The sequence below is a fragment of the Aptenodytes forsteri genome, unplaced genomic scaffold, assembly GCF_000699145.1.
Source record: "Aptenodytes forsteri isolate BGI_AS27 unplaced genomic scaffold, ASM69914v1 Scaffold259, whole genome shotgun sequence".
NCBI lineage: Eukaryota > Metazoa > Chordata > Aves > Sphenisciformes > Spheniscidae > Aptenodytes > Aptenodytes forsteri.
In genome coordinates this window covers 741,796-752,879 of record NW_008795251.1, presented here as the reverse complement: position 1 = coordinate 752,879, position 11,084 = coordinate 741,796, and the positions used below count along the sequence as shown (strand labels likewise).

Below are 11,084 nucleotides of genomic sequence, written 5' to 3'. Positions count from 1 at the left end.
GGCTGGGTGCCGGGCAGGCACGGGCGCCGGTGGGGGTGGCCGGGCGGCGGATGTGCACATGGCGGAGGGGTGGGCAGCGGGGAGGACGGCGGATGGCAGCGCGCAGTGGCCTTGTGCTGGCTCCCGCGCCTTGTTCTCGCTCTCGTGCGGGGAGCCGCGGCGAGGGCGTGCTGTGCTGCTCACTGCTGGCAGGGGGACCCAGAGATTCAGCCAGGGGACGGGCGACTCTTGCTTCCTGCCTCAGGAAAGAGTGTTTTTCGGTTTTCGGGAGTTCAACATGTCGCTTCTCTGGGTGCCTGCTAGCTGCTATCACGCAAAACGAGGCCTTTGCTTTCCGCCGATTGTCGATGTGTCCAGTGTAAAGGACAGGCAGTAGCAGATGCAGGAGATGAATGATGACTGTCGCCAAGGAAGACTAAGAAACTACCTGAAAGGTCTAGTAACCACAACTGGAAGCGTTGGCTTGTGTTTAGCATTCGTATGTATCTATCTGCATATGAAACATGCTCCATCTACTCCATATTGGATCTTTAGGGGACTTATGCTGCCAATACTTGTGAGGCTTTCAATATTTAATACAAAACCTTCCCTATTTGCTTGCAGAAGAAAATATAAACCTTTTTTCAAGTGACTATGGTATAGTAATACGGCAGCATGTCCCACAGTTTATCTCCAAGCACATTGCAGTTTTGTGCGTGTCCGTTTGGTGTTTGAAGCCTTATGGAGATACACTTACGCTTCGTGTTCTAACTCCTTTGAGGACGGTAAGAGAAGTGGGCACAGAGTGTGCAAGGTATGACAAACCGTTCACCCCCTCCATTGGGATTTAACTCCTGCTAGTGGATGTTACATTAGTCAGACAGGAGATAATGCCTGATTATTTTCACTTCAATCATGAAATAAAACTTGAGAGAAGAGCTAAGGCTTACAGCTGTCTACAGCTGTGGGTATTTTCTGACAAAAATGCTTGTTAGTAGCTTGTTAGTAGCTTGTTAGTAGCTTGTTAGTAGCTTGTTAGTAGCTTGTTAGTAGCTTGTTTTAACTGAGCTTTCTGCTGTGCCCCTTTTACAATGCTAAACTCCTTAAAGGATGAGAAAGGTACTGTACTTGGATTGAAGCGAGCTGAATGGCTTCCAGTCTCTTGTAAATCCAGAAGTTACCTCAATTCTATTTGTTGTGGTTTAACCTGGCAGGCAGCTAAACACCACACAGCTGTTCACTCACTCCCTGCCCCCCCCGTGGGATGGGGGGGAGGGGGGAGAGTAAAATTCATGGGCTGAGATTAGGACAGAAAAGGAAGGGAAAATAATAATAATAATGGTAAAAGAATATACAAAATAAGTGATGCACAGTGTAATTGCTCACCACCTGCCAACTGATGCCCAGCCAGTTTCCGAGCAGCGGTTATCACCCCCCAGCCAACTCCCCACAGTTTATGTACTGAGCATGACATCACATGGTATGGAATATCCCTTTGGGCAGTTTGGGTCAGCTGTCCTGGCTGTGCCCCCTCCCAGCTTCTTGTGCACCTCCAGCCTTCTCAGTCGGTAGAGCATGGGAAGCTGAAAAGTCCTTGACTAGTGTAAGCACTGCTTAGCAACAACTGAAACATCGGTGTGTTATCAACATTGTTCTCATCCTAAATCCAAAACACAGCACTGTACCAGCTACTAGGAAGAAAATTAACTCTATCCCAGCCAAAACCAGGACATTAGAGCAAAATAGAATTTGAAATCTACATACATTGAAATTTGGGTGACTTGGATGCCTTTGTACCAGACAAAAGTTTAGGCCGCTCAGAGCTTCAGGTACCTGAAACGTTGATAAAAGTGCTTAGAATAGGCCATTGATACCTGAACTTTTGTTTCTGTGGCCCACTCCCTCCTGTGAGTGGTATGTATTAACAATCTCCCCTCCACTTTTTCTGTGTTCTGTGATAGAAAAAGTCATATCGTGTTCTGGTTTCTGAGGACAGAGGATTGTAGAATGAGGGTCTTGTGCACAAGTTGTAGATTTGGTGTTTTCCAGAGCCCCTGGTCCTTCTCTGACATTCTCAGGACTAGGAAGTGAGTGTTGGGACTGCTGGAAGCGCGCAGAAGTAGTGTGCCACATCTACGCATCCAGCCCAGCGTTACAGGAAGTGCCAGAAGCGGTGGATCTGCTGTAGCGCTGTGTGTGTACAGCACAGTAATGCTCTTGCATCCTTGTGCTTCATCTAGCCCCTCTCACTCAAAAACCTGTTCCTGGGAGCAGGTAGGGGGCTTTACGGTGATCTGCTTACTGAGCACCCTGGAAATGGGTGGTCTGGTTTTTTTCTTAGCTTCTTGCATAACTGACAATGAACATGTGTGCACAAGTGAAACTGAAAGCAAAGGATTGTGGGTATGTATGTCATGAAGTTTTGTTAACAGAGTTTTCACAACCCTGAGTGAGACTAGAGTCTTCCAGGCTGAGGCTGTGTTCTTTAATACAGAACTCCAGATCTTTAAGGAAACTTTGGCTTACTGTACTGTTAGTCGCATTGGTATAAATCTGTTTATTCACTTAGCTCCTAAAAGTTGAAGTAATTGTAACATGGAGAACTTAACTCATTATGGCAGAGATTATATTTCTTCGGGGAATAGTTTGAGGATTTGAATTTCAGTAGTGAAAAATCTCAGGGGAAATAAGACAAACATCTTCTATTTTGAATTCTTGATTGAATCCTTTGGCGAAAGCCAGTTTGTTCCAGTAGACTGATGGGTGTAATGAACACGTCTATAGTATCTACACCTTTTTGTTAATATGGTTGTAACCCAATTCATCGTCAGATTCTTGTGACACAGCTGCAAACATGCTGTATCTCAAACTAAAGGTCTGATTCCTATTTCTTTGGGAAACTTCAGGAATTGGACAGATTGCAGAAAATGGAGATGCAGGTGTTCTTTAAATGCCTGTTCATTTTTCTGCATTTGTATATACATTCAGTGGAACTTCAGCTCTGGGTTGTTCCATGGAGTGATAGTGCTTTGGTATTTGTGTGGTACTAGCAGGCATTTGTACAGAAGATAGTACTTTGCGGGCAGAAACAAGACTTCTTAATGTCGGTTGTATTTTACTAGAGCTGAGGAGTCTTCTGAGTTAGCTTCTGGTCTGGGCGACTGCATTCCCTCTAACTTCTCATTAGGAAACCAGCTAGTAAATAATAGAGCAGAACAGTGTTGTACAAGTGGTGTTTAATCTGAGAAATGCTTGTGATGATGGATTTAATGCTTATAGGTCAGTTTTCATTTGTAAATTACTTTGAGCTCAAAAGTGATTATAATTAAAGTTAATTCAATCTAGCTGATCCTCACTCAGCTCAGAGGTTAGTGCAGTTCCTCATCACCTAACTTTGTTAATCTGGAGAGTAGGTCTGGTGTCATAATGTATTTGTCTAGAAAACCAGACGTGCCTGGAAGACATCACAGAAGTTGCTTGGGGATTCATTTGATGACCTTCTGAAAAATTAAGCTATTTAGAAACAATGCATGAGGTTTTTAAGGACTTCCTACACTCAACAAAGATAATGCAAAGGGGAAAAATCTTAATTATGAATATGGCCTTGTGTATTTAGTGATAACTTTGACCTTAGGTTTTCAGGAAGACTACATATGTTGCAGACTAAAACTTCAGTTGCATTCAGAAAAGAAAAGGAAACTTTGCTAATTTACTTTTGATACTTTGTATTTAGTTTTAAAATATAAATAATTTAAGATTTGAAATAATTCATGTTCTCCCTAAAGATTAATCTTTTTAATGAATTTCCATGCTACAAAAACATAATCTGCATCTTAACTACTGTCAAAGGTTAGACTGGAGATCTTTCCTAGATGGAAAGCTGTTTAGATTTTAGTATTGGAAAATAGGATGCATTTGGGGGCTGAATGTGTGCTTAAATGTACATCTGCACAGAAGTAATTTACCATGGTGATGTCTCAGTTTAAAGCTTAACTTGCAGTAATGAGTAGGCACTTGCACATCACCTGATCTTTGTAGACTTTAGAACAAAATACTACCAATTTATCCTTAGTAGCTTTTTATGATCAAAATGTGAAAGCAACTTTTTAGATATGAAAACTTCAGTTTCTGAATGTACCTGTATCCATGTGGTGTTCAGCTGCTGTGATTTGGCATTTACTTAAAAAAACCCAAAACAAACCCACCACCACCACCCACTAACCAAACAACAAAGCAACCCTCACCCAAAACCAGAGAGATACGAGAATTATTCTCGTTTTCAAGTGTTGGAAATTCTGGTTAAGAGATTAGACTAAGCAGGTACCTGAAATCTAGAGTGGAGCAAACCCCCAGGCTTCTAAGACCCAGGTTAGGATCATAAATGCTTCTTGTCTTTTCTGACCATCTGCACTAAGATTAGTTCAGTCAACTGCTTTCTCTAATGTTAAATATGTGATATTTCAAAGGAGGGGCAGTTCATTCACATTTCCTGTGGGATGACTGGCCATTGAGGGAAAGTTTCCTTTTAGTTCTGGCTCTAGTTAAAAACCTGGCTTAAGCATTTGAAAGGTTAAGTTGGGGGAACATGGGGGGGACATGAAATAAAACAATTAATTGTTTACATCCAAACCAATTTTTAATCAGTTCTTTTTGAACTTCCTTTTAACTTAAGTGTTTTTGTGTGACTTCTCATTGTTCACCTCTCAAATACTATTAATCTCAGGTTTAAACTGCTTCTGTTCCTCAGGTACTCATGTTGCTAGGCCCTGGACTGATCTATTTCCTCTCTTCCACAATGTTCAGCAGTGGATACAGTATTTTTGTTAAGGATACATCACTGAAGTGTATAATGATCTTATTTTGCATTGTGTGTTTTAGTCATCATGCATTCATTTCAGATCTTGACTACTTCTGCATGTTGAGTAGAAGTCTTCAGTGGGCTGCATGCAATTATACCTGTGTCTGTGCACAGCAATTTTTTGATCTTTCAAATTCTAAATTAGTTAAAATTGCTTCTTTTAATATCTTTAGATTTTAGTACTATTTATTTTGCCTCACTTGGATCACCCTTTTAAGCAGTTCTTAATTCTGTGATACTCCAGTTTTGAAAATTACTCGACTTTGGATGGTTAAGTATGCGCTGGTATAAGTGCTTTATTCTGTTCCTTGCGTGTGCAAGGTAGCATCGTCAGAAACGTGCTCGCTATTTTTGAACTGGCAAGATCTTCATGACATGGCCTCTTGATTCTTTCATCACCTTCTTCACTGTTATGGAGGTATCAGGTACTGGTGCCAAAAGCATGATTGAGTGAAATTCACAAGAAAATGTTTATGAAGATCACTTTGTAAATAAGGCTCAAGTTCCTTGGCTCAAGTTCTTCTCTACAGGTGTAGTATATGTTTACAAATGCTTTTTAAACTCTGCACCTGTAGTCATCTGAAAGTGACTTACTGAAACCATAACTGTGTGTATACTTCTGTTGGGTCTCACTACCAATTGTAACATCTCACCCCTAACAGCCTTTAAATGAATCAAAGTTAGATTGTTGTTGTGTTCTTTTTTTTAGTGAATGCTAGCTTGTTAGTTGAAAATGGGATGTTTTAAGGTTTGCAGTTTAGTAATGGCTTTGTTTCCATGGAAATAATATTGAACTGAGGCTAACAAAAAAGTTGCTAAATATATTTTAGGAATTTCAGTGGCTTCTTGGGGAGTGAATGAATTTACAATATTGCATTCATCAGATGTTGCAGCAAAAAACACGCTTTTGAAACCTGTACACATTTTTCAGTGTTTTTTTAACTTTCTTTTCAGATAAGGATGTTTAGATGTTTAAGTCAAATTGGATAAAAACTTTAATGCTGCAGTGTGAGAGTCTTGTAGATAGCGTAACTGCCAATATGGTTGTGTTTGATTATGTGGCAGTCTCAGTAGTCTACGGATGCTCTCCTTTCTTTTGTTTGATGTTGTGGCATGCACAAGTTGATCTTTTAAACTGCTAAAATGCACCCTGCTACCTGAAGTACTTTATTAAAACACAATTTTTGTATTACTTTGACACTTTTTAATGAACTGAATACTTGTACCAACATGAACTGTATAGACGAATACTCTTAGGAGGTTTTAAATATCTTTTTTTAATATATGAAGATTCTGATTTCAGCCCTTCAGGATGGCTGTTGTTTTCCCACTATCAGTGATGGAAAGGAGAAACTGCAACAAGCTATTCTGATTAGTTTGTTTACAAAAAAAGGAAAAAAAAAATCCTTGTTTAGGTTTTTCAGATTTGAATTTAAACTTCTGGATTACTTTCTGATTTCAGCCCTTCAGGATGGCTGTTGTTTTCCCACTATCAGTGATGGAAAGGAGAAACTGCAACAAGCTATTCTGATTAGTTTGTTTACAAAAAAAGGAAAAAAAAAAATCCTTGTTTAGGTTTTTCAGATTTGAATTTAAACTTCTGGATTACTTTTCTAATAATGAAAGATGTTCCTAAATAGAAATTGGTAGGTTTTCTGCTACAGAATCATGGCATCCAGAACAAAGGCCACATTGTGTGTTAATTACCCTATTTTTAGAACATGATGAGGGAGCTCTGATCAGTAGCAGAGACAAACATGCAGATGTAATTCAGTCCTGATTTTAAATTGTAATGCTGTAGTCCATTTCCTTCTCCTTACGGAGACTCTTTTTTGCTGCAAGAGTAAACAGGCACTACCTAAAATTCAATAAAAATGCTACAAAGATAGAGGAGTTCAGTATTTGTTGACTGAATCTTCATTTCCTGATTTAAACAATTAAGGGAAAAGCTCTAAAAGGTGCTTCCACATGAATGAAAGCAAGCCCTGCAGTTACTAGTAACTAACTAACTTAGTTATGTATATGATCACTCTGTTTTGTTTCGAAGAATTTGAGTTTTTCCCCATCATGTAACTGGCATTCTCCTGCAAGTTGTAGAGCACTTTAAAGTTGCAGTGTGGAACATAAGTGTTTTCATGCCATAACATGTATTGTGCGGAGGCCTGCAAGCACTAGTGAAATAGTTGCATTGGCAAATGGCTGAAGGTTGGTGCCTTTACCTCAGGAGTTACTAGGAAAAGTGAAAATTACCACTTGAAGGGGAGAGAGCAGACAGTTTCAATTAATTGCGTTGCGTTACTTGGTTCAGCATTATCATGATGTAGTCTTTTTATTCTCTACAACTGAATTTTGAATTTTGCCATGTTATCACAAGGTACGATATTGTAGCATACTGTTTCACAGTAACTTCAAACTTGCCTAACCCTATTCATGAGTTATTCTAAAAGGTACTTGCCTGTAGTGGCCTCCTTCGCTTGACCCTGCTGTTACTTACGCAATTGCAGGTCTAGCCCTGTACAAAGAAATACCTTGCACTTTTTTAACTTTACAGCTGTTCAGACATTGCTGATGAAAGGAAGGGGGTATGCATGGCTAAGGAAGAACCATGGTAAGCTTTTCCAGCAGCATTTGCCAGTTATATTGGCTTTAGCTGACTTGGAAGATGGTTCAGCAGAGAAACTTGGTGTTCCCTTTATGAAGGGGGCACATCTCCCTTGTGGTGATGTGAGTGCTTCCCATCTTGGTCAGTTTGCTAAACGTTCCCAGTATGTTCTGTGAAATGCCACTACTCATCTGAATTTCTTATCCTTCTCTGCTTGGTCCAGGAGACCTTACTCCAGCTTCTGCTGAAGATTCCTATATATCGCCATGCCAGTTAGCATTTCTGCTGTTGACTGTGCATGTCTTTTGGACATAGTGGATGAGTTGGTGCTTGCACAATAAATTGCAACAAAACCGAAGGGTTTGAGTTACTACAAGGGTCCAGTGGCACCTTCTTGTATTGAGGAACCCGGATTCCTTGCTTCCGTTAACCATTAGCTCCTTAGCCTCTTTATCAGACCTTGATAGCCTTTATATTAGTACTGTCTCGTTTATTATCTCATACTCTTTTGTGCTTGCATTTGGGCAGACAATCTTAATTTTCTACTCTAGATTTGAAAATTTAAATTAATTTTGTCAATTTTTGCTCTCCTACATTAACAGTCAGAAGTCTTTTGTTAACAGAAGAACTTTGCGGCACTAATAAAAGGAAATTGTCTCTGGAGAGTTCAGTGGCTGATAATGTCTCTCATCAAATAGATATGGTATCTTGATGTTCTAGCATAGGACTACCCTGCTCACTTAATTGAGATTGATTTTTTTTTGTTTTTGACCTTCAGCTTTCCTAAGAAGGCATATTTTTCCATAATATGAATGATACAATTTGTATCATGCAACACATTTGTGTTGCTTATCTGCCATGTTAATGATAGGTGCAATATCCTCTTGTTTCATGACCAATTTCCATGCTAATGATAATAGAATTTGGTCACACAAGTAAAAAGGAAACACTTGGTCTTCTGCTTGATTCTCTTTTGAAATGGCGTTTTTTAATCTGATACGTTATTCAATTGCTTCTATTTGAAGAGGAGCTAAATGCTCTCCTAGTTACTACTGAATTGTGTGATCCTTTCTCATGTAACAGTTCTCCTACCTGGTGGTTGGTACCATAGCTTCTACTAACAGTAGTGGAATGATAGGTATGGGGGTTTTTAGGTCTTAGTACCACAAAAGTTGAAGCGTGTAACTCTATGCCATGTACTGTGCACTTTTTAAACAGTTCACCCAGTTCTGACATTGGTGTGAATGAAACTGTGCTATGCAGAGCATGTGAGCTCTTTAAAGTTACAAACCTCTCAGTGGTTTAAGTAAACTATCCCAAACAATTATTTTGAACATGCACAGTCAAAGAGTGTCTTTTAATGGTTCTCTACACTACTATTTTAATTTTTGTTTTCTTTTTTGATGCTGATGCATGTAAATAAAAATGTTACAAGTTGCCCTCCTGGAATGCTAGGCAAGAACATCAGTTTGAAGTAACTTTCAGTGAATATGTTGCTCTCGAGTTTCCCAGTCTGTAGTGAGAGTTGAACTTGGCTGGTATGATGTCATTTGTCTGGCACCTTTGGTTTCTGCATGCATTGCAAATAACTTACAGGACTTAATCCTGATATTTTTCTATACAACTAGCTGTCCTCCAGCTGGATGTCTCTTTTCTTCACTGACATCTGACTTAGTCCGCTTAGTTTATTATCTTATGTTGCAGCTTCCTAATCTGACATAGGGCTCATTTGTTTTAGGTATTTTTTGTTAATGTATTGCTTTCTGTTGCCCAAGGCTTGCCAGAGACAGAAAGAGGCTGCTATGCTATTCTATGGACAGGCTGACTGATTTGCAGTGCTCTGAATTATTGACTACTGAGGAAATTAGTTTGGGCAAAAGGGTAGATTTCTTTTAAAGATGTGAGTTAAACCAGTCTTGGCTGTAGCTTGGGCCCAGTATCCTCAAAAAGCCCATTTGTGTCCCTTGAACTACTTGAGAAATTTCTTCTACTTGCTGTTGCAAGCTAATTGTGTGAGCAATTCCTCTAGAGAAGGGGAAATGATGTTTCCTGAAAGGGAGGGAATGGGTACCATGTCCACAGAGATGCTGAACAGCTGAGATCTGTTGGCGGCCTGCCAGCCTTAGGGCTTGTGCAAAAAAGCTGTTGTTTTGCTGGAGGAACTGTGTCCCAGGAATGTCTTGCCTCCTCAGCCGACTCCTAATTCACCTTGCTGTGACCTGTCTTCCTGAGGCCGAGTGGATGTCAGGGTAATCTAATACTGGCATGCTTACTTGGGACACTTAAAGCTGATCTTCAAAAAGAAAAGGCTTCTCACCAGAGTGTTTGTGTCCTAGCTGTAACATGGCTGCTGCTGCTGTGCAAACTCAGACTGGTTTCTGTGTGGATAAAGGCAGACTGGGAAAAAAGGAAAGACTAGGAAGGGCTGAATATTTACCGTTTGTATTTTTGTCTTCACATGAGTAAAATTACTTAGTGAAGAAACAATAACCCCTGAAAACTGAAAGCTTACTAATGGGTAACGAGGATGAAGAAATGGCAATATCATTATTAGTTTCTGCATGTATCGAACTACATTTCTTAAAAACCATGACAGATTAAAGAGGTGAAGTGTCCTTTAAACATCATGAAAATAGCAAATTTTCATACTGTTTTGGTGAGATTTAAGTTTTTAGGGAGTTCTGCTAATTTTTAGTAATTCTGCGGGATGCACTCAAAACTGTGGCTAAGCTTGTGCTGGATTAACAGTCTCCTAACCTTTCAGTTTTGAAAAAGATGTTTCTTGTGATGGCAGGCAGGCTTGTGATCGAGCTTAAGCTACCTTTGTGAAAGAGGTTTTAAACTTCAGCCTTTAGAAAACTTGCACTGTAGCTTGCTTTTCTGTGCTTTTGCTTCCTTTTTGTAACGTGAACTTCCTATGTGTTGTCTTTAAAGCCCTGCAAAGATAAGATGACGATTTGTTTTCCTCTGTATTTTTACAGTGAGCAGCAAAACATTGTAAGTGAAGCCTCTGGGCACCTCTGTATTTGACCATAATGCAGTGCTACTGTCTGTAGCTGTTTAAGTAACATGGAAATAACATATTTTACAAATAAGGAGGTTATTTGCCTGCTGGCTTTTGAACAGGGGAGGAGGCTACCCTTTATTGGTACTCATAAGCCTTTTCTTGCAGTCAGGAGGCCTAGATTCCAAGTAGTATCTCAGCCCAAAGCAATCACCTAGACATTGAGGCTTGAAGTAACACACCAGCTGTAGCCAGGTTTGTTATAGTCCTGCACTGACAACTGATGAACTGGTGTTTCCCAGGGACGACTTCAAGGAGTGATACCAGTGAATGCTTCTTGCTGCTCATGTGCTAAGGTGTAGCTGCTGTTCACAATCCTAAATGCACCTATGAAACAAACTGGGAAGGATGGCTATGTCTTGTGGAAAGCTGAGTCATATGAATACTATATCCAAAGATGTAGTTTTGGGGAGATACTGCAAAATAGAATCATAGAATAGTTTGGGTTGGAAGGGACCTTTAAAGGTCATCTAGTCCAACCCGCCTGCAGTGAGCAGGGACATCTTCAACTAGATCAGGTTGCTCAGAGCCCCGTCCAACCTGACCTGGAATGTTTCCAGGCATGGGGCATCTACCACCTC

At 40.1% G+C, this 11,084-nt stretch overlaps 1 protein-coding gene across 2 annotated transcripts in view; it reads left to right on the top strand.

Moving 5' to 3' along the window:
• The window catches only part of NAP1L1 (nucleosome assembly protein 1 like 1), a 34,888-nt gene that overhangs the window by 976 nt on the left and 22,828 nt on the right, over positions 1-11,084 (top strand). The window lies entirely within an intron of this gene.